General features: G+C 46.3%; 1 protein-coding gene and 1 pseudogene across 2 annotated transcripts in view; one reads left to right on the forward strand and one right to left on the reverse strand.

Moving 5' to 3' along the window:
• Positions 1–22,172, reverse strand: part of LOC311601305 (circadian clock protein PASD1-like) — a 250,428-nt gene that overhangs the window by 178,824 nt on the left and 49,432 nt on the right. The gene's annotated exons all lie outside the window — the stretch shown is intronic.
• Positions 4,185–5,612, forward strand: LOC311601944 (melanoma-associated antigen 10-like; annotated as a pseudogene). Its single transcript has 2 exons — positions 4,185–4,202; positions 4,727–5,612. The product of its transcript is annotated as a melanoma-associated antigen 10-like (transcript).

A 22,172-nucleotide genomic window follows, 5' to 3' on the forward strand; every position in this document is an offset into this window, starting at 1 on the left:
CACATGGAACCTTCTCGAAAATTGGCAGTATATAATCGGTCACAAAGCAAAGGGTAACTTATACAAAAAATTGAATTTACCCATTGTGCTTTCTCAGATCACCATGGGTTAAAATGGGTCTCAACAACAGAAATAACAAAATCCATACACAATCATGGAAAATGAGCAACTCCCTACTCAGTGACAACTGGGTCAGGGAAGAAATGAAAAAGAAATTAAAGACTGTCTAAAATTCAATGAAAATAAAGGCACAACATACCCAAGCTTATGGGTCACAATGAAAGCAGTACTAAGAGGAAAGTTTGTAGCACTGAGTGCCTTCATACAGAAATTGGGGAGATTCCATACTAGCCACTTAACAGCTCCTCTGGAAGCTTCTGCAACAAAAGAGGCTAATACACCCAAGAGGAGTAGATGGCTGCAAATAATCAAACTCAAGCTGAAGTCAACAGATTAGTAACAGAGAACAAGAGGAAGGAATGAATGGAATCAAGGGGCGGTCCTTTAAGAAAGTCAAGAAGATAGACAAAAGACACACACTTAGCCAAACTAACTAAAAGGCAGAGAGAAAATATCCAAATCAACAAAATCAGAAAGGAAAAACAGAACATAACAACACACACTTTGGAAAAAAAACAGAGAAATATTAGGTCTTTTTTCAATAACCCATAGTCTAAAAAATTGGAAAATAGAAATGAAATGGACAATTTTCTTGGTAGATTCCATTTACCAAATCTAAATCAAGATGAGGAAAACAAGTTAAATAACTCCATAACCCCTAAGGAAAAGAAGCAGTCATTTAATATCTACCAACCAGGGGGAAAAAAAGCCTCAGGGCCAGATGATTTTAGGTAAGAATTCTACCAGACTTTCAAAGAAGAGCTAATACCAATACCCTTCAAACTATTGCACAAAATAGAAACAGAAGGAACATTGCCAAACTCACTCTATGGGGCCACAGTCATTCTTGTGCCTAAAACACACAAAGACCAACCAAAGAAAAACATTTTCAGGCCAATTTCCCTTATGAACACTGATGAAAAATATACTCACAAACAGAATTCAAGAGCACATCAAAGATGTCATTGGCCATGACCAAGTAGGCTCCATCCCGGGAATGCAGAGGTGGTTCAATATATAAAAATGCATCAACATAATTCATTATATGAAGAAACAGAAAGAAAAACAAAATATGATCATCTCATTAAATGCTAAAAATCATGTGACAAAATACAACACCACTTCATGATTAGGCCTTGAGGAGATCAGGGATAAAAGTTCTGATAAGCTGGAGCACTGACTACTTACTAATCAGTCCCAAGCCCAAGATTTTTTAATTTCCCTTTGGTGGTATTCTGAATATAGACTTGAGGGTGCCTCTCATCATGCTAAAAACAAGTCTGTCCAATCTGTATACCAGGTCTTCTGGACTGAGAAAAGAATGTCCATGCTTTTACTGGGCCTTAAAGGAATAAGCCTACCCCAGATGTCTTATAGACACAACTTTAACTTTTGTCCCTAGTCTGTATTTGTCTCAGCAGGTTTTTACCTGGCTAACAGACTCCATGTAGAGCTGCTGAGAGCTGGACCTGCTGGAAGTTGATGTAAACCAGTCTCCTTGATGTGACTACTCCCTGTCTCTTCAACTGGATCAGCTAAACAGATGCTTTTGGTAAGTGCCCCATTACCTAGCCTTGGACTAGCTTTTCAGCCTTTCTAGGCCCCAATAACAGTGCCCCTATTGTCACCAGGAAAAAAGTTACAGAAGAGAATGACTTTGCCCATTGTCCCACTTTATAGGCTGAAATGCTGAGTCAAGGGCAACTCTCTGGCAGGAGGGACAAATCGCCACAAGGAAAAAAAAGCTTAGTTCTATAAAAACAGTTGTGCTTTGTGCCCACTTCATACCAAGCAAAAGGTAGGTGCCATCCAGATAATGGTCATGAGAGCACAGTACCTGGCCCTACAACAGACCAAGTTACAGGAATACCTGGTCCTACAGCAGGCCAACTCAGCAAAGAAGATTCAGGAGGACTCGTGATTGGGCCTTCAGGGCAGGTGTCAGAGGGAGGGAATGAGAGACCAGAAGAACTAAAATTGGATTTCAGGGTCACCGGGACAAAGGTTAAGAAATAGGCCTAAAGGGGAGACCAGGCATGATAAGGCATAGCTGACCAGCTGAGGGGTAAAGAAGCAGTCTGGCTGCAGGAGGGCAGGGAGAGTCCTGGAATCCTCTGTTTGGACAATGAAACTGTCAGTTCTCAGTTTGAATCTTGACACACTGACCTTTCCTCAGATGAGCTGGGTCAAGTTGCTCAACTACATCTAGGAAAGAGGGCCTGGGGCTCAGACTGAGCCTTGCCCAAGGCTGTTTGTGTAATAGCAGTCCTGGGAAGGCTTTGTGAGTTCCTGCCTGTGTGCTGGCCTGGAGTTTCTTTAAATAGTCCCTGGACTTCTCACCTGGATGTGTCCAGACTGGGAACTCACAAGCCTCACAGATGTCTCCTTCTCAGGTTAAGTTCCTCTCCTCCATGAGATCCTAAACCCTCTCAGGATAAGTGAGCTGGTGCTGTCATCTGTTGACCCCCGGGGGCCAGGAGGCAGAGGGGCATACCGATCTTGCGTGATGTGCACATGACCTAGCTATCCCTATCTAAAATAAGGTTTCTTGAAGTACACCTGATGTGCATTCATCTTACCTGTTCCTCTTGCTGTCTTACCTTTCCACCAGAATGAATCTGGCCAAAGACTCCTCTGCCCCACCTTTCATCCTGAGGTCCTGTAAGTAAGAAAGACACTTCCTGCCTTGCAGGGTGGACACTGGGACATAGCTGAACTGTGGCACCTCATTTTTCTTAGCTTCAGATGGCCACAGTCCTTGTGGGAAGGTCCAAACTTCGAATTCCTTTTGCCTTACAAAGATGGCCCCCAACTGCTGATATGATTCAAATCCTAGGTAATAGTCATCACCACCCAGAGATACCTCACTCACCCTAACTCAAGATGCCTAAGAGAGGCCATCCACAGCAGCTTCCCCTTAGAGCTCCACAGGAAACAGACTATGGGTATAACAGTATTGTTTTAATAATTATCTTTATTGCCTATAGGTCCTGCTAGCAAGCAAGCAAGACAAAGACATATGTTATATTTTAAAATAGCCTTAGTCAACCTGGGCCAGGGCTGGTATCAATCCTCTAAACTACCTCCCATGGTGGGGCAGCATGGCATCCCTGCCTCAGTCCCATGCCCTCTGCTTCCAATAACTTCTATCAAGCTACCTCGCATCCTGTGCCTTTAGGTAAGGGACACTACATCTGGGGACTGAGGTGCTCCAGGTCCCTAGGGCTTGAGACCATTTTGTGGAATTCTTAGACCTTTATGTAAGGGACTCTACTTACAGTGAGTGAGGGCCTCCAGGTCCCTAGGGCTTGAGGCTATTTTGTGAAGTGTCTGTACCTTTAGGCAAGGGACACTCTATCTGGGGACAGGTCCTCTCTTGGTTCCCAGTGGTTGAAGCCCTTTTGTCAGGTTTCTGGAATGGAGAGTGTCAATCAGGTGTTTCTGATTTCAGGCCCTCAGGGGAAGAGTGTTGCTAAAGCTGGGTTTCACTTATTCGCGAACTGGGTAGGAGGGGCCACTCAGAGCCATTTTCTGAGGTGCCTTAAGAATTGTTGCCATACTATGCTGTTTGCATACACGGCCTTGTAGCTTTGAAAACAGTAGTTAATCCCCTGGAAGAGTGACAGGTAGACATAGCGTTCTAAATTCCTGCAATGGTTTTGGGGGTGAGCTCCTGGGAGTGGATAGTCTAGTCTTTAGAATCTGTAGGAAAATACAGGGGCCTGCTGTTTTGAATTTTTTATATTCTTGTTTTATTAGACACAGTCTATCTGTATAGCCTTGGCTGTCCTTGACTCACTTTGTGGACCAGAATGACCTTGAATTCACAACAATCGACCAGCCTTTTCCTCCTGAATGCTGGGACTAAAGGCAAGTGCCACCAAGGCAGAAACACTTTTCGCTCTTGAGTCGCCCCTGCCAGGCATTTCCAGAGCTGATTCATCTTGACTTCTCTCTCCTCTCTCAGGAAGATGAGCCTTTGGAGCATGGGGTGCCATTGGAGGCAAGAGGGAGCCAGGCGTGTTTGACAGAGGAGGTAGGTATTGGCAACCAGGTAAGCTGTCATGGTCATTAATGAACATGTGAGAAGGCTCTGTCCCCCAGAGGGAGGACTGCATAAAGCATGCATGGCCCTGTGCTGATGCCTAGGGAACCCTGAGTGGGAGCTGCCACTCTTGCCGTGGAAAACTGATTTTCCAGGAAGGGGAGCTAAGATGCACTTTGGATGGACTTTGTAAGCTCCGAACAGAGCAGAGAGGAGGCCAGGCCAGGTGGCCATCACTGCAGATTCCACCACAGGGCATGATGGCGCGTGCTCCAGGCTCAGCCATCATGTCAGGGTACAGTATTGCCAGGTGTGGGAGTGTGCCACAGTGAGAATCCTTGCACTCAAAGGCACACGCAGGCCCAGAGTCCTTTGGGCATAGGGCACCCCCCAGGAAAAACCCGGCAACAAGTTTTGAGAGCTGCCCAAGCTTCAGGAGTCAGATTCAACTCACCCTTTCTCTCCCCCTTCATCCCTCTGAGCTGCAACAAGTCCATTCCTGTGTTCCCAAGAATATCAGCATGGATCCAACTGTCAGCAGACACACAAGCAACCTCCTAGACAGCTCTCAGTCCCAAAGCAGGGCAAGGGGCCTGGATCTTGGCCACATCACAGGAGCTGAGGCAGGTGAGGTGGAGGCCACCGCCACCCACTCAGGGCATCCATCTGTTGGCAATACGCTGGGCTCTCCCCAGTGGCCTAAGAGCCTCCTCTCCTTACTATGCCAGGGGCCCTGTCAGTAGGGCATCATCTCTTGAGTCTTCTGGCAGACTAGTAACAAAACTGGCTGACCCACACTCTCCCTCACAAGGTGTCCTCAACAGAAAGAGGATTGATGTGGTTCACTTCCTTCTCCTCAAGTACACTAGGAAGCAGCTGACATCTAAGGCTCAGATTCTGTACATAGTCCTCCGCGGTTACGAGGAATACTAACTACCCTGTCATCTTTTCTAAGGCCTCTGATTGTTTGAGGCTGCTCTTTGGCCTGGAGATAGTGGAAAGAAACGCCCTTGACCACATCTACTCTGTTGCTCTTGCCCTTGGGATCACCTACCATGGCACTCAGCATGGTTTTCCAGGCGTAGCCAAGACAGGCCTGCTACTAATAGTGCTGTGGATCATCTTCATAGAGGACAACTGTGCTAGTGAGCAGGCCTTGTGGCGCGTACTGAACAACATGGGGCTGTGTGTGGGCAGTGAGCATTTCATGTACGGGGAGCCCAGATGTCTCATCACAGAGCATTTTGTGCAGGAAGGGTATCTGGAAGACAGGCAGGTGCCTGACAGCGATCCTCCTTCCTTTGAGTTCCTATGCGGCCCAAGGGCCCGCGCCGAAACCACCAAGATGAAATTACTCAAGTTTTTTGCCAGCATCTTTAAGCAGGATCCCAGAGCCTACCCCTTTAGATATGCAGAGGCTTTGAGAGAGGAGATAGACAGGGTCTAGGACAGGAGGGCCGGGCAGATGGCCCTTCTGGCTCTGCCCTGCACACGTTCTACTTCCCACACTGGCTGTTCCCATCCAACCCCAGCACAGGCAGAGTCAGTCATCTAAGTACCACACCATCATGTGACACAGGGTGGGAGGAGCTGTGTGAACCACTCTCTTCTGTTCTTCTCTCTACTTTGTCCTGTCTGGGTGGCTTGAGGTTGTCTTGTTGTTATAGAATGTTGCTACCTTTACTACAAGGCTCATGAACCTGGGATGTCTTAAGTCTGCAAATGGATTTAGCAATGCCCTTGCTGTTGTTCATCCACTTCAGGAGAAGGGTATTATTGTGTAAACAAACGAGAATGACTTCCTTCTATGTTGTGCTATTTCCCAAGCTACGATGGCATTCTAAGTGGACGTTCCCAGGCAATGGGGAAGGCCTTGGCCTTTCCCTGACAAACAGAATAAAATGATCTCGATTGCTTCCTCAGTTTTTGTCTCCTGTTCTGGGCAACTGCAGTGAAGGCAAAGGGAAGGTGAAAGCAATTTTTCTGCATGCTCTCTCTGAGCACCAGCTGCTTTGTGAGAGGTCCTGGGTTAGCAGGCAGCCTTAAGGCTGGTCTACCCTCTTCTAGGAAATGGTGTCGCTCAAGTGCCCCAACCCTGTCAGGAGGACAGGTGAGAACTCCCTTCACAGCACAAGTACAGCAATGTTGCCGAGGGGTCACCTTCAGCTAGTAGCCCCAAGTTGGTGGAGTAAACCAAGTCCCTTATGGGTCTCAGAATTAACTAACCAGGAACAGGGCCTGGGGGGTTTGAATGACTTAGGGCTGGGAGAAGGGAAAACTGCTCCAAGCTGCTGTGCTGCTGGACTTGGCATGGAGGACACGGGCTGGGGTTTCCTCGGTGACTGAACACTAGGATAACACATACAGTCAGAAAGGGTGTATCCCCATCACCCCAAAACAGGAAAGGAAAAGTGTGCAGACAGGAAGCCTCTCCTGGTGTTAGAGTTACAGAGGACACAGCACGTGTAGGGCATGGTTCACCTCTGCCCTCTGCACGTGTTCCTCCTCACACACAGGGTAGAATCATGGGAAGGTGAGGCCTAGAGCTCTTGGCAGGGCCTCTTCCACCTCTCTAGTCAGGAGAGACAGAGATGACTACTAAGGGTGTATTAGTGTGTTGTCTAAATGTGAAGTGTTCTGCACGTGTCCCTGGTATCCCCAGAGGACAGAAGAGGATGCCACATTTCATGGAAGCAGTGTTCCACATGCTTGTGAGTTTGCATGTCAGTGCTAGAAATTGAACCTTCCTCCTGCAAAACCAGGAAGTTCTCAGCAAAGCTCTAGTACCAGGCCAATTTGTTTTTTAAAAAACAAACAAACAGACAAAAAAATATTTCAATCCCCGTATAGGAGAGTGTGAGGGAGGACTCATGCATGCCTCAGTGCTGGTGGGGAGCCAGAGGATATATCTCAAGTTGGTTCTTCCTTCCACCTTGTGGTGTTGGTACCTAATTGGCTTCTGTTGCTGCTGCAGTATGCAGTCCAAGCTGGCTGCCTGGGAGATTCTGGCGCATTCTCCTGCCTCTCCTGCCATCTTGCCAAAGGAGTGCTAGGATTCCTGCATCAGGTGCTAGCTGCTGCATCCCACTATTTATGCAGGTTGCAGGGAGGTAATCAGACAGATCCTCAGGCATGAGCAGCTACCACTCTTATCCTGTGATCTGTCCCCCCAACCAGAAGATAGCATTTTAGCTCAGTTCTCTAGTGCAGTGGTGACCGAGATCTTAACATGTGTCCAACAAGCAGGAGGATTTAGTAAAGTTTATTCAGGATATTTCATTCTGGCTGCTTGGCTGTCCCCTGCCCCTCCTTTCTCTGTGGTTCTCTCCCCTCAAGGAACTGCACCTAGAGGTTCACAGTCAGGTCCCCACTTCCCAGATGAGGAACTGTCAGGCATCCTAGCATTGGGAACGTCCCCTCTTCACACCATTTTGTGAGGTTTCTCAAATGGAGAAAGCCACTCTGATCTTTCTGAATTCAGGTAGGCACTTTGCAGGGACCCTAAATGTCTCTCTTTGAGTACCAGGGGTGTGGAAGTCACACAGCTTTGTCCCTGTGGTCAGCCTAGCCCAAATGCCTCACACTGTATGGATGAACCCCCTTTCCTTCCATTCTGAAGAACCCAGCAGAGACATCATTTTTAGGCACTCCCGGAGGAAAAGATGAGTGAGTAGCTTATAGGGTACGCACAGGTCCTGAGAGTGCACTGTGGGAGCTCTGGTCTGGTTACAACAACTTCAGATAATCAGGGTCAGATGGTCTGTTGACCTGCACCCAGCAGCTACCAACATGGGGCAGTGAGCCCCCTCCTTTCCCGATCAGGGGCCTCTGTGGATAGAAGGCATTAGAGAGGTTCCCAGAAAGAAAGAGGCCCCAGGACTTAGAAAGAGGCCCCAGGACTTAGTCAAGACTGAAGATCAGACTTAGTCTCAGAAGCTGCAACACATGTCCATGGTCACTGACAGCCAAGTGCAGTGTATCCTGCTGTGGGTCTGGCAACAAGTCTCATGTGACTTAGAGGAAGAAAGGGCAGCTCCCTAAGCTTCTGCATCCCCATCTGCATCAGGGACCTTGGGGGTTGGGGTGTCTCAGAGCCATTTTGTGAGATTCCTGGAAGGAGAAAGCCTCGATTCTCTTTTGAAGCAAATGGGCAAGAGCATAGGGTGGGCCGAAGGGGCCTCTCTCAGGATAGATGGGCCACAAATAGTGCTGCTTCATGGCGTGGTTAGCAGGCCAGCCAGGAGGGCTGTGCCCAGGGGCTCCTCCTTGGGGATTTAGCACAGGAGCCTGAGAGCAGACTGTGATGGCTCTGGTCCAGAAACAAGCACTTCAGATCATCTGGGTCACATGGTCTGGTTTCCCTGAAAGAGTATCCCATCATCCCCAGGGTGAAAGTCAGACCTGAGAGTGGATGGCACAGTGCAGAGAGAGGGCCCCACAGCTGTCCCCTTGTGGTGAGGGAGCACTGTGCCAAACAGGTTCTCAGTTGCTGGAGTCAGCCCTTTGCCCTGTAGGGCACTGTAGACAAACACACAGGAGCTATTTTTAGAGGTCCAGTTATCCCTGACAGTGGCTTTGCATTCGGCATGTATGTAGGACCTGAGACACGACAGCAGAAGCCCCACCCCATCTAGAAGGCATCCAAATGGTGTTTCCACCTATGTGTACTTGGAAGAGCAGGCTGATCCCACTCCTCTCCAGGCCTTCAGTGCATGATGCCATTTGGGGACTTCAGAAAGAGAAGGGGACCAAGTGTCTGTCAGTCAAGTTGTGTGCTCTGAGTGCCTCTGGGAAACTGACCCACAGATTGACATGCATTGCAGGCAGACAGGCAGACAGGCAATGCAGGCAGACAGGCAGACAGGCAATGCAGGCAGACAGGCAGACAGGCAGACAGGCAGACAGGCAATGCAGGCAGACAGGCAGACAGGCAGACACGCAGACACGCAGACAGGCAGACAGACTGGGATAATTAAGCTACTCTGTATAGGTTTAACAGTGGTGAAGGAAACTAAGGCTGACTTATATGAGTGATCCCCTCACCAAGCTTCCTCATCTGCCTTCTGTGACCTCAGGGTCAGCACATGTGGGGAGGGTTATAAGTGATGATTGTGGTTGTGAGTACTCAGAAGATGCCTCAGCACTGACATACAGGAATGAGATCCTCGTCCACCCTCTCGGGTTCACCATGGCAGGGGTGGTGGGATGGCCAGGCTATCAGGGCCAACTGACAGCACAGGTTGGACCTGAGAATCACTTCCTAGATAGAGGCTCTAGACAGCGGTAGCGCAGCCTGCCACTGAGCGGGGGCCATGTTCTTGGTCTACACAGCACAGGAGGGCTTCCACACTCCCTCAGCCACGGGGGTCCTAGGTGTTGTTCCTGTGGGCATCTGTCGGCGTCGCACCGTCCAGCGGATATAAGAAACCAACAACCAGACTTCTTCTCGAGATCTTTACTCAGGATTAAGCTCAGTGGGAATGGCCCCGAAGAAGGGAAGGGCCAAGTTTAAGTACAACTCAAGGGCCAATCAGCTCATGCCAGGCGCCACCTCCTCATAGGTCCGCATCAGAGCAGGACTGCTGGTCATCAGATCACCAGTTACCCTTACACAGCCTTTTGCCATATAAGGACTTGTTTATCTTCGAGAGCGCTTGCCATCGGGATGGCTGAAGGCAGAAGCCTATGCCATATTAAGGCGCGGCACCTTTCTGCTTCTGGGATAACTCACTCATTATGATCATTTCTAGCTCAATCCATTCATCCACAAATTTCGGGAATTCCTTGTTTTTAATAGCTGAATAGTATTCTATAGTGTATATATACCACAGTTTCTTTATCCATTTTTCTATTGATGGACACTTAGGCTGTTTCCATGTTCTAGCTATTATGAATAAGGCTGCTATGAACATGGTTGAGCAAATTTTCTTGTTGTGTGCTAGAGCATCTTCTGGGTACATTCCAAGGAGTGGAATAGCTGGGTCTTGAGGAAGCCCTAGTCCCATTTTTCTGAGATAGCACCAGATAGATTTCCAAAGTGGCTGTACTAGTTTGCATTCCCACCAGCAATGAAGGAGTGTTCCTCTCTCCCCACATCCTCGCCAGCATGTGGTGTCCCTTGAATTTTTGATCTTAGCCATTCTGATAGGTGTAAGATGGAATCTCAGAGTTGTTTTGATTTGCATTTCCCTGATGATTAAGAAGGTTTAGCATTTCTTTACGTGTTTCTCAGCCATTTGATGATCCTCTGTTGAGAATTCTCTGTTTAGTTCCAAGCCCTACTTCTCAATTGGGTTATTTGGTTTGGTGGTGTTTAATTTCTTGAGTTCTTTATATATTTTGGATATTAGACCTTTGTCAAATGTAGGGTTGGTGAAGATCTTTTCCCAGTCTGTAGGCTATTGCTTTGTTCTCTTGACAGCTGAGCTAGAAATGATCATAATGAGTTGAGTTATCCCAGAAGCAGAAAGATTCAAATGGTATATAATCACTTATATCTGCATATTAGCCCAAGGGGCATGTCCCACGAAAGCCTTCACTTACCAGGAAACTGGGACAGAGGAGAGGACATCCTTTTGGGAATCTAGATGAGAGAAGCATGGGAGAATGGTAAAGTAGAAGGATCCAGAGGGTCCTATAAACCAACAAGTAGAATATTATGATAGGCATATTTGGGCCCAGGGGTCCCGCTCAAACTAAGGAAACAGCCAAGGACAATACAGGCAGTAAACTTTAAACCACTACCCAGATCTAGCCAATGGTCAGAACATTCTCCACAGTAGAGTGGAGAGTGGGATGTGACTCTCTCACATACTCTGGTGCCTCATATTTGACCATGTCCCCTGGGGGGGAAGACCTGGTGGCACTCAGAGAAAGGACAGCAGGTTACCAAGAAGAGACTTGATAACCTTTGAGCATGTACAGGGGGAGGTAATCCCCCTCAGGAACAGTCATAGGGGAGGGGAATAAGGGGAACATGGGAGGGAGGGAAGAATGGGAGGATACAAGGCATGGGATAAACATTGAGATGTAACAAGAATAAATTAATAAAAAAAAATCCCTAAAGAAAACTGAAACAACCTGGTGTCAGCATTTTCTGAGTTCCTATAGATGTTGGGTTTTTAGAGATTCCTGTTTAATGCCATCTAGGATACGGAAAACTATATTATTCTACAACTGAATGGCTTACCTGACAAATACTGAATAAGCTTTTCAGGATATCTACCTGCATCTGCAGACACACACAAACAGGTTAAAATGTAAAATAAAACACTCAGTCTAAACTATCTGGTTTGTAAGGACAAAACAAACTCCCTTTTGAAAAAGAGACTCCATTTTTCAAAGGAAACTCCATTTTGTCTTCAACCTAGGCAAGGGCTGAACCCAGATTCCAGACTAAGGACACACTAGCCTAAACAGAAAAAATGTTCACTGGCCACACAATCAGCTCACCTTGGGAAAGTCCAAATACACTCTCTGCTGGTCAAGCTGAGCAGCAGGGGGTCTGGCACATAGCAACAGCCAATTATTAGAGGCCAGGCCAAAGTTCCTAAAGCCCCCATGACTGCCTCAGCCAATGTCTGCTTAAAAGTCAGTTAGTTACAGAAAACACACAGGAAGGATTACTAAGCATGGTTGCTGGGATCTCATTGAATGAATTACTTTGTGATTATCAAATTCTACCCGGGTAAAGCAATCTTTATTTTCTTTTAGGGATAAGGTTTCTTTCTTTCTCTTCTCTCTCTCTCTCTCTCTCTCTCTCTCTCTCTCTCTCTCTCTCTCTCTCTCTTCCTTCCTTCCTTCCTTCTTGCCTTTCTTTTTTCTGAAGATAAGTTTCCTGTGTTTACCCTTGTCTGTCCTAGACTCATGTTTTAGACCTGGCTGGCCTCGAACTCACATAGGTCTGCCTGCTTCTGCCTCCGTTAATTCTGAGATCACAGGCTTGCACCTGTGACACCTGGCCCTAAAATCTCTTTTTGTTGTTACATGAAAAAGGTATCACTGCCTTTAATCCCAGCACTCGCTCAGGGAATGCCAAACAGGTTAAACTCTGGGAGGTCAAGGCCTGCCTGGTCTACAGAGTGAGTTCCCAGACAACCAGGCCTAACACAGAGAAACCCTGCCTCAAAATAAGAAAAGGCATCTTTTGCGAGTCAATTTCCACACACCCAAAGTTCCTATATGATCTAGGAGCTATCTGGAAAGAGCCATCACCTCAGGCATATGAGACTTCCTGGGTTGTCAAACAGGTCAGAGCACTGGGTTTATGCAAAGGCTCTGAGAATCCTTCAACACAACAACACAAAGACTCTGAGATAATGATCACTGACCAAAGGCAGCTTAACAGCTGAGCTGCTGTCACTCCACATTCCGGATAGATACAATGGGTCTGCTAAAATTCTGCTGCACACTAGCCCTTTTGTTCTGACCCCAATTCATAGAAGGTAGGTTCCCTGGAGCCCTGACTCAGAGACACATGGCCAGCAATGTTCAGCCTCTTCCCATCTAATTGTTATGATGTGACTAACTGCATTCTGGCTCCTCTTAGCTGTCCAGAAGTGGAAGAGGGCAGGTCTCTGTCATTGGGTCTGCAGCTTCTCATCATCAGGCAATGTTTGCTGTGGCCAGAACTCTCAGCAGCCTACAAGGTCCTGTGGAGCTGAAATCGGTAGCTCAATCAGTACTCACCAGGCTGCAGCTGAGGCACCAGAACAAAGTTTCAGACACCAAAACCCGTACTAGAAGCACATACCTAGGAGAGAGAAGGAGGAATTATTCCAAAATGGACTTCTCCTCACTTGGGGAGGACGGTGTGGCCACTGTGGGCTCAGAGGAGCCAGGGTGCAGTGGTGCTGAGAAGGCAGCTAAGGAAAGGCCCTGTCAGCTCACTCTCTCAGTGTAGACTCTAAAGACAAGGCACCATTGAGCCACCTTTGCCTTACAGAACATGGCCCACTCCAAGCTGTTCCCAGACCCATCCAGACTGTCATGCCATCATGAAGGGGATGGTAAAGAGAACCTCTCTCGTGCTGTACCCCCTGACCTTCCTGACATGGCACCAAGTATCTCAATGTTTGGGTAAATGTAGAACTGCAAGGAAATGTCCTCTATGCAACGTATCTCCTGCTGCAGTGTGGGTTGCACAGATAAACAGCAGTTAGTGTTTGTGCCCCCCACAGGCACATCATGTGTGCTTCCTCATGTTGTTATTTCAGCCCAGACCCATGTAGTGTATGAACAGCATCCAGGAGACCAAGTGCCAAGTCCCGGGCCAGGCACTGAGTCGACACTGATGCCCTGGCAAATGTGTGATGAACAGGGAAAGCCCCCAATCCTTCTGCAGTGCAAGAGCTCTGTGGAGAGGTTTCCCCAGCAAGGAAGGCTGGCTCCCATCCAGCTATTTCTTATCTTACAAATACTAAATATAGCTCTGATATCTTGAGGTTGAGGAACATGTATTAGGTGGCCAGGTGAGGTGGCACACAGGTGCAATCCCAGCACCTGCGAGACAAAGACAGGGAGATCTTTGTGAGATCCATGCCAGCCTGGTCTACAACGGAGGTCCAGGACAGCCATGGCTACAAAGAAAAACCTTATCTCAATAAGCCAAAAAAAAAAAAAAAAAAAAAAAAAAAAAAAAAAAAAGAAAAGAAAAAAGAAAAAAGTGTTAAGTGGAAGACTTTTTGTAGCAAGCATTTGCAGGTTCCTTTGTAAAGTTTCTAGTGTCTGTCTTCCTCATGTGTCAGGCAATTTCATATCCGGAAGCGATGAGAGGAAAGGCCTGCGTCTAGCAACCCAGGGTACAGTAGTGTCCATCTCTTAGCAGACAGGCAATCGTTTGAGGTGTGCTTACACAGGGCTAAGGGAAGCTTGGCTGTGACCCAGGGCTGCTGCTCAGAAACTTCCTGGCAACATCTGCGGAGGGCAGGGACCCAGGAGAATGGAATCTCGTGCTTCCAGATACCTGAGCAGTGTGAGGAGACACCACCAGGTCAGTAGCTATAGCCTTCTGCACCCAGTTTGCTGAGGGCACAAAACTGTGGCTGCTGTCCATGGAAGGGCAAGGCTGACCCAAGGATGTGGAAGCCTGGGCCTCCGGAACTCTGCCAGGGGTTAGCTAGCATAGCACGCAGACTCTGGGCTCAACTTTAAGATGTTTATTAATCACCACGAGATATGTTTTAATGTAGTAAGAACTGAAACTGGCCTATCTTCAAAAAATGGTGACTTTTTCCCGGTCTTTACTGGACTGGGATTTCATGAGCTTCATTTGTTTTTGAATGGTGTGGAGATTATACTTGTGTTATCTGCATATTTCTTCTCCTTGTTTATGTCTTCCTCCTCCCAGCACTCGGGAGACAGAGGTTCTCTGTGAGTTTGAGGCCAGCCTGGTCTACAAAGTGAGTCCAGGACAGCCAAGGTTAAACAGAGATACCCTGTCCCAAAAAAAAAAAAAAAAAGAAAGAAAGAAAGAAAAAAAGAAAATGTCCAGGAAACTGACAAAATGTCCTGAACCAAGAAACTGATTCTGAACCATCCAAGGGAAGTAAGGTAAGTCGGCCCACATGTCACCATGTTCCCTGCCATGATGCTAATGGACTGAACTTCTGACACTGTCAGCCAGCCCCAATCAAATGTTTCTTCTACAAGAGTTGCCTTTGTCATAGTGTATCTGTGCAGCAATAAAACCACAAGACACAAGTATGCCATAAAAATGGAGTTTCTTTAGCTATTGTACTGATTTCTGGTCCACCTCAGTGACAGAGAAGCCTGTTCCGAGATTTTTACCACAGGCAAGAGGAGGCACGCACAGGAAGAGCCATGTGTCTTCTCCCTTGAGGCCATCAGAGGTGCAGGCAGGAACAGAGTCTGTGGCCTTAGGCCACCCCAGCCCACCCCCAAGCAAAATCCTTGAGCACTTCCCAGGCTACAGCTGTCAGAGACACCTGACCTTTGCCCTTACTCCCTCAGACCTGTGAGTCTCCATCCTTTCCACAGCACAGGCTAGTACAGGCCTTCACTCACCCTGACTGGAAAATGGGATGAGACCTTTGACCTCCAGGTCATTCTATTCTGGTCCGGAATCAAGGAGGGCCTGGGCTAGCCCTCCGGAAGTGGAAAGCAGGCCAACTGCCAGATGCTGAATGACACAGAAGGGGAAAGCAATCTGAAACACTTCCCATTTTTCATTTACCTTAAGTCATCTCCTCATGCCTTTATAACTTGAAGTTACACATCTCACATTATTTACTTAGACCCTCAGAATGAAATATTTCATATTCTGAGACCTATATGTTCCTGACAACACCTTTTTAGAACCTTTGGCTTTTATTGCTGTGAGGAGACAACCATGATCGTGGAAAGTTTCACATAGGAAAACCTTTTATTGGGGCTGGCTGACAGTTTCTGGGGTTCAGTCCACTATCATTATGGTGGGAAACATAGCGGCCTGCAGGCAGACATGGTGCTGGAGAAAGAGCTGGGAGTTCTACATCTTGATCTGTATAGGCAAGACGAGACTGTGTGCCACACTGGGCAGAGCTTGAGCTTAAATGACCTCAAAGCTGCCTTCCACATTGGCACACTTCTTCCGACAATGCTACAGGGACTCCAACAAGCCACACCTCCTAGTGGTACCACTCTCTATGGGCCAAGCATTCAAACACAGGAATGGCCTCAAAGGCGACAAACCTATTGCAGCCAGCACAACTAGCCTTCTGTTTTTGATGGGTTCCTTCACTGCCTAAGCTTGGCTGTGCTGGAACTTTCTCTGAGTGCCTGAGGGCACCATTCCTTGTATTCCATTTAGTATCTTTAATCTATTTATCTCCTTGACCACAGGATTTACCTCCTTTCTCCTAGTACCGTACATTTTGTGTGTTTCCTTGCTCATCTTGCTCCTATTAACCAAGCACTCTTCATATGAGTGAAGAGTAGCTCGGTGTGGTGGCCCACCCCATTAATCAGTGGTCTCTGACTGAAAGAGCATAAAGGTCAACAGGCCTCAAAGTACATGTGACATCTATCCTATGGATGGTTTCAGCTAGCTGGAAGATATGGTGGGTGACAAAAATACCACTGTAATAATAATTATAGGACTAATAAAAACATTAGGCCATGCTTCTAAATTAACGACAATGTATCGGCGCTCAGCTAAATCAAGTATCCACACCTTTAAAAATCATACTTTGTCACAGTTTAGCATGGGGAAAACCTCCCAGAGAGAAAACCCAAACTTAGAACCTACTGTGGGCAGAAAGGATACAAACTGAGGAGAAATAAGAACGCAGAGCTGACGGCCTCTAACTGATCTGCCATACCTTCCTGTAAACTCAAGCTGTTTTCCAATCTTTACATATTAGAAAGATGGAAGAGAAGAACAGTTTCTTAATAGTAGTGTTTTTTTTCCCCAGCCCAAACCTTCCAAGGTGCAAAAGACACACAAGCTGGTTTAATGCACATTCCTTCGTGGGCCAGAGCATTTCACAGGTGCTGCTCCAAGCTGCCTGTGGCCTCTACTCCTACAGGGCTACGATGGCTGCGACACATGGCAGCTTGGACAGGCAGAACTAGGAGGTCAACAGTCTTCTAGACCAACCTGAGGAATGGAGTTAACCACCCAGATTGTTTAAAAAATTAGAGACTGCTATGGTCCCTCTCCGAGTTGCCATAGCAGAAGGCTCCTTTTTCTTTTTTGGCTTTGTTTTGACTGTCACTGTTATGGAGGTTTTTGCAGTGTGCTTAGTGGTGATCATAATTTTCTGTACCTTCTCTAAGAGAGTTTATGGGAAAAGCAGTAAAATATCTGAGAGATGTGAGGCTCAGTTAGCGACTATTAAACAAACAAACAAACAAACAACAAAAAAAACTCTTCTCCATAGAGTTGATTGCAACTGAAATTTAAAACTCCTTACCTATGAGTCAGCTCTTTCTAAAAAGGGTCCTCCTATGCAATTTGACAATAACTAAATTGAAAAAAAAAAAGATGGACAAGGCTTTGCTTACTAAAGCCTAAATTGACACAACTGATCCAAGACTTAGAATTTTCTTACTTCCTTGAATGATTTTTGCTTAAGATTTTTAAAGATTTTGAGTGTAACTGAGTTCAAAAATTAGAGCAGCAAGGTGGTGGCAGAAGCCCATAATCCCAGCACAATAGAGACACAAACAGAAAGATCTCTAGGAGTTCTAGACCAGCCTGGTGTACATAGTCATTTACACTGTGACCCCCCGATGATAAAATAAGCTACTTACAAAGACAGTCTAAGACTCAAGATGACAAATATCTTTTTAAAATTACTATGTAACTCCTTTTTTCATAAAAATAGATTTTATGTCCTTACTGATCTAAATTTAGATATGCATCAATCTGAGGTTGATGTGAAGAAAAATAATGTCACACTGCTCTAAAATTGCCAGCCAGTTTCCTTAAAAGTGGGGCTTCCACAAGAGACATGATAGCAAAGGGCAGTTTGACCTCAGATCTATTGGTGCTGTTGGTCTTCATAAGGGCCCAAGGTTGAACAGGGATACAAACCTACAAACTATATGCCTCCCACGTCAAAAAGCTTTGTGTACAGACTGATTTGAAGTGTTACTGCTTTGACAGCTGGCTTATGCCTCTAAACGTGGGACTTATTTTTTGTTTGTTTTTGTTGTTATACTTAATTTTTGTGCATATATATATGTAATAATATAAATGTATATGTATATGCAAGAAACTACCTGAAGCCAGAAAAACCATGACACAACCACAAATTATATAAATGCTACATTCTTAGTGTTTTGGCCATTTGTATTTGGCAGCCTTGAAGAAAACATCTTTTCTATCTTGGTGTGTCTAAAATCCTGAACATAGGATTCCAAGATGGCAGCGGCCCCTTTTGCACACTGCCTCTGATTAGCAGGAAACCCAGGACTGCAGGGCAACCTAAAGGCCAAACTGACAGCTACAAAAAACAAGTGCTGCCGATTCCCTGGTGAGAGGGATCCACGTTGTGTGGGGCATTGGTGTGTCCAACCCCTGGCCACCCAGTTAACCCAAAGGAAAAACAAATCCTAGGGACAGCCCACATTAGCTGCCATCTTGGGAAGGACCATGGGATTTCCCTGCAGCTTCTGGCTCTAACGCCCTGCCTGCTGCTTGCAAGATCCAGGACAGAAGGGCTGTGGGATATATTCTGTTGCTTGACAGATCAGTAGACGAGGATCTCATCCCTGTACGTCAGTACTGAGGCATCTTCTAAGGACTCAGAACCACAGAACATCACTTATAACCCTCCCCGCCTGCCCTCACCCTGAGGTCCCAGAAGGTGGATGAGGAAGCTTGGTGAGGGGATCACTCATACAAGTCAGCCTTAGTTTCCTTCACCACTGTTAAACCTATACACAGTAGCTTGATTATCCCAGTCTGTCTGCCTGTCTGCCTTTCTGCCTTTCTGCCTGTCTGCCTGTCTGCCTGTCTGCCTGTCTCTCTGCCTGTCTGCCTGTCTCTCTGCCTGTCTGCATGTATGCCTGTCTGCCTGCAATGCCTGTCTGTCAGTGCTACAGTTTCAGGGAAGCACTCAGAGCTCACAACATGACTGACAGACACTTGGTCCCCTCCTCTCTTTGAAGTCCCCAAATGGCATCATGCACTGAATGCCTGGAGAAGGAGTGTGGTTGACCTGTTCTTCTAAGTACACATCGGTGGAAATACCATTTGGGTGCCTTCTAGATGGGGTGGGGCTTCTGCAGTCCTCTCTCAGGTCCTACATACATGCCTAATGCTAAGCCACTGTCACGAATAACTGGACCTCTAAAAATAGCTCCTGTGTGTTTGTCTACAGTGCCCTACTGGGCAAAGGGCTGACTCCAGCAACTGGGAACCTGTTTAGCACAGTGCTCCCTCAGCACAAGGGTACAGCTGTGGGGCCCTCTCTCTGCACCATGTCTTCTGCCATCCACTCTCAAGTCTGACTCTCACACTGGGGATGATGGGATCCTCTTTCAGGGAAACCAGACCATGTGACCCAGATGATCTGAAGTGCTTAATTCTGGACCAGAGCCATCACAGTCTGCTCTGAGGTTCCTGCGCTAAATCCCCAAGGAGGAGCCCCTGGGCACAGCCCTCCTGGCTGGCCTGCTAACCTCTCAATGAAGTAGCACTATTTGTGGCCCACTTATCCTGAGAGAGGCACTTTCAGTGCACCCTAAGCTCTTGCGGAGTCTGGGGCATGGACCATCATGCCCTGTGGTGGAATCTTTAGTGATGGCCACCTGTCCTGGCCTCCTCTCTGCTCTCTTATGAGTTTCCGAAGTCCACCCGAAGTGCATCTTAGCTTCTCTTCCTGGAAACCCAGTTTTCCTCGGCAGGAGTGGCAGCTCCCACTCAGGGTTCCCTAGGGTCAGCACAGAGCCATGCATGCTTTATGCAGTCCTCCCTCTGGGGGATGGGTCCTTCTCACATATTCATTAATGACCACGATAGCTTACCTGGTTGCCAATACCTACCTCCTCTGTCAAACACGCCTGGCTCCCTCTTGCCTCAAGTGGTACCCCATGCTCCAAAGGCTCATCTTCCTGAAAGAGGAGACAGAAGTCAAGATGAACCAGCTCTGGAAATGCCTGGCAAGGCCGACTGGAGAGCCAAAAGGCCATGCCCCTGCATTGTCCTGCAGACTCTGAAGTCTTTCCTCCCTTTCCTATCCCACAAAGCCCTTCAGGACTCTCAGCTCCAGGTTGCAGGTTTCAAGCCACCTCTGAGCCCTACATTAGCTCCTCAAGCACAAATCAGAGGTGGCATCTGTGGTCTACAGTGAGTCCAGTCCTAGAGTCTGTGTTGCCACAGGGCAGCCATTGCATGTCTTCTGTCAGAGGTCCCATTCTGCCTCATTGTGGCCCCTGCTTCCTTACTTGTGTCAACCTGAGGCCTTATCCCCTGGGGAAATCTGCCTCCTCCTTCTCAATCTGCAGTCTGAAGCAAAGGCACAGTGGATCAGTGTAGCCTCCTCAAGGCCATCAGGACTGGAGATGGTGCAGAGGCCCACCTGTGCTCTGAATGGTGGGGATGACAGATTATTTTTTTAATTGTTCCTCACTAGGTACCAGGCTGCATTAATTGGGGGCACATCAAGGGACAACTGTCCTCCTCAGCTGACTCTCTTAGGGATATGCCAGAGTCATTCAAGAGAGCAGTGAAAGGTAGCACTTGAAAATCACCAAGAAGATCAGTTACATCAGTCTGATACTTTCAGTTATTATGTATTAAGAGTCAGATATTTTAAAACCTTAATTTGATATACATTACAGGCTGTTTTTAATTGCTTAATATGAACCTTATAAACTTTAACAGCATTATATTCCCTTTAATTTTTGTTCTTCATTTTCCTTATATAACTTACGCATCTTCTGTGTACTTTAAATAACTTACTTGGGTATATATAGGTTATGAGAAAGCCTCTTAGTTTGTTTTTTGCAAATATAAATCTTTATATACAAACCCTTATTTAACAAATTATTTTTTTAACCACATCATATTTTTATTTATGAATACCATGAGATTTAATAGTACTATAGAGAAATCCCCATCCCACCTTTATAAAAAATTTTCTGGGAAGGCCTGCTTGGAACAACTAAGTACTCCTTAGGGAATTGAGACACAACAGAGGCTACCTACCTTTAGTAGCTCTTTATCCCTAGCAACTTTAACTATTTTGTTGTTGTTGTTGTTGTTGAAATTTGTCAGCCATAATTGTTATTTTTTGGAAGTACTATGTTACTGTTATGTACCTTGTAAAACTGAATCAAAATTAAACTAAACAAAACATCAAAATCATAACATAAATGTCTCTTTGGGTCCAGGAAGTTGATCTCATAGGTAGTTGAAAGGGTGGGTGGAGAAGAGAGGAAGGATGGATACATTGTAAATCTCTTCAAGGACATGTTACCAGCTCTGTCTTAGCCTTTGCTTTTTTTGTATTTCTCTCTTAGGCTGCTCTGTTCTCCTTGACCTGTCACAGAGCCAGAAGGCTATTCTGATGGACTGAACCCGGAAAGGGGGTTAAAGGACATATGGAGAATGAAAAAACGCCTCTGAACCTTAAGTAGGAGGGTCAAATCCTACATTCTAGAGTCAGCCCTTTGGCTTAAATGGCACAGGTCATTTTGAGAGCAGCAGGTGCTCTACTTGGATTGATGGGAGCTCATTAGACCTCCTTGCGTCCAAGAGAGTGTTGCTTTCTCAGATCACCAAAGGTTAAAATAGATCTCAACAACAGAAATAACAAAAACCCTACACAATCATGGAAAGTTAGCAACTCCCTACTCGTGACAACTCAGCCAGGGAAGATATAAAAAAGAAATTAAAGACTGTCTAAAATTCATTGAAAATGAAGGTACAACATACCCAAGCTTATGGGACAAAATGAAAGCAGTACTAAGAGGAAAGTTCGCAGCACTAAGCGCCTTCACATAGAAATTGGGGAGATTCCATACTAGCCACTTAACAGCTCCTCTGGAAGCTTCCCCAACAAAAGAGGTTGACACACCCAAGAGGAATAGATGGCTGCAAATAATCAATCTCAAGCTGAAGTCAACAGATTGGAAACAGAGGACAAGACGAAGAGTGAACAGAAGCAAGAAGAAGTTCTTTAAGAGGAAGAATGAATGGAATCAAGGGGCAGTCCTTTCAGAAAGTCAACAAGATAGACAAAAGACACATATTTAGTAAAACTAACTAAAAGGCAGAGGGAAAATTCCCAAATCAACAAAATCAGAACGGAAAAACAGAATATAACAACACACACTGGAGGAAAAAAACCCAAAGAAATACTAGGTCATACTTCAAAAAAACCATAGTCTACAAAATTGGAAAATCTAAATGAAATGGATAATTTTTTTGGTAGATTCCATTAAGCAAATCTAAATCAAGATGAGGAAAACAAGTTAAACATCTCCATAATCCCTAAGGAAAAGAAGCAGTCATTGAATGTCTCCCAACCAGGGGGAAAAATGATTTTAGCTCAGA

Source organism: Acomys minous, assembly GCF_964271855.1.
Source record: "Acomys minous genome assembly, chromosome: 7".
NCBI classification, from domain to species: Eukaryota; Metazoa; Chordata; class Mammalia; order Rodentia; family Muridae; genus Acomys; species Acomys minous.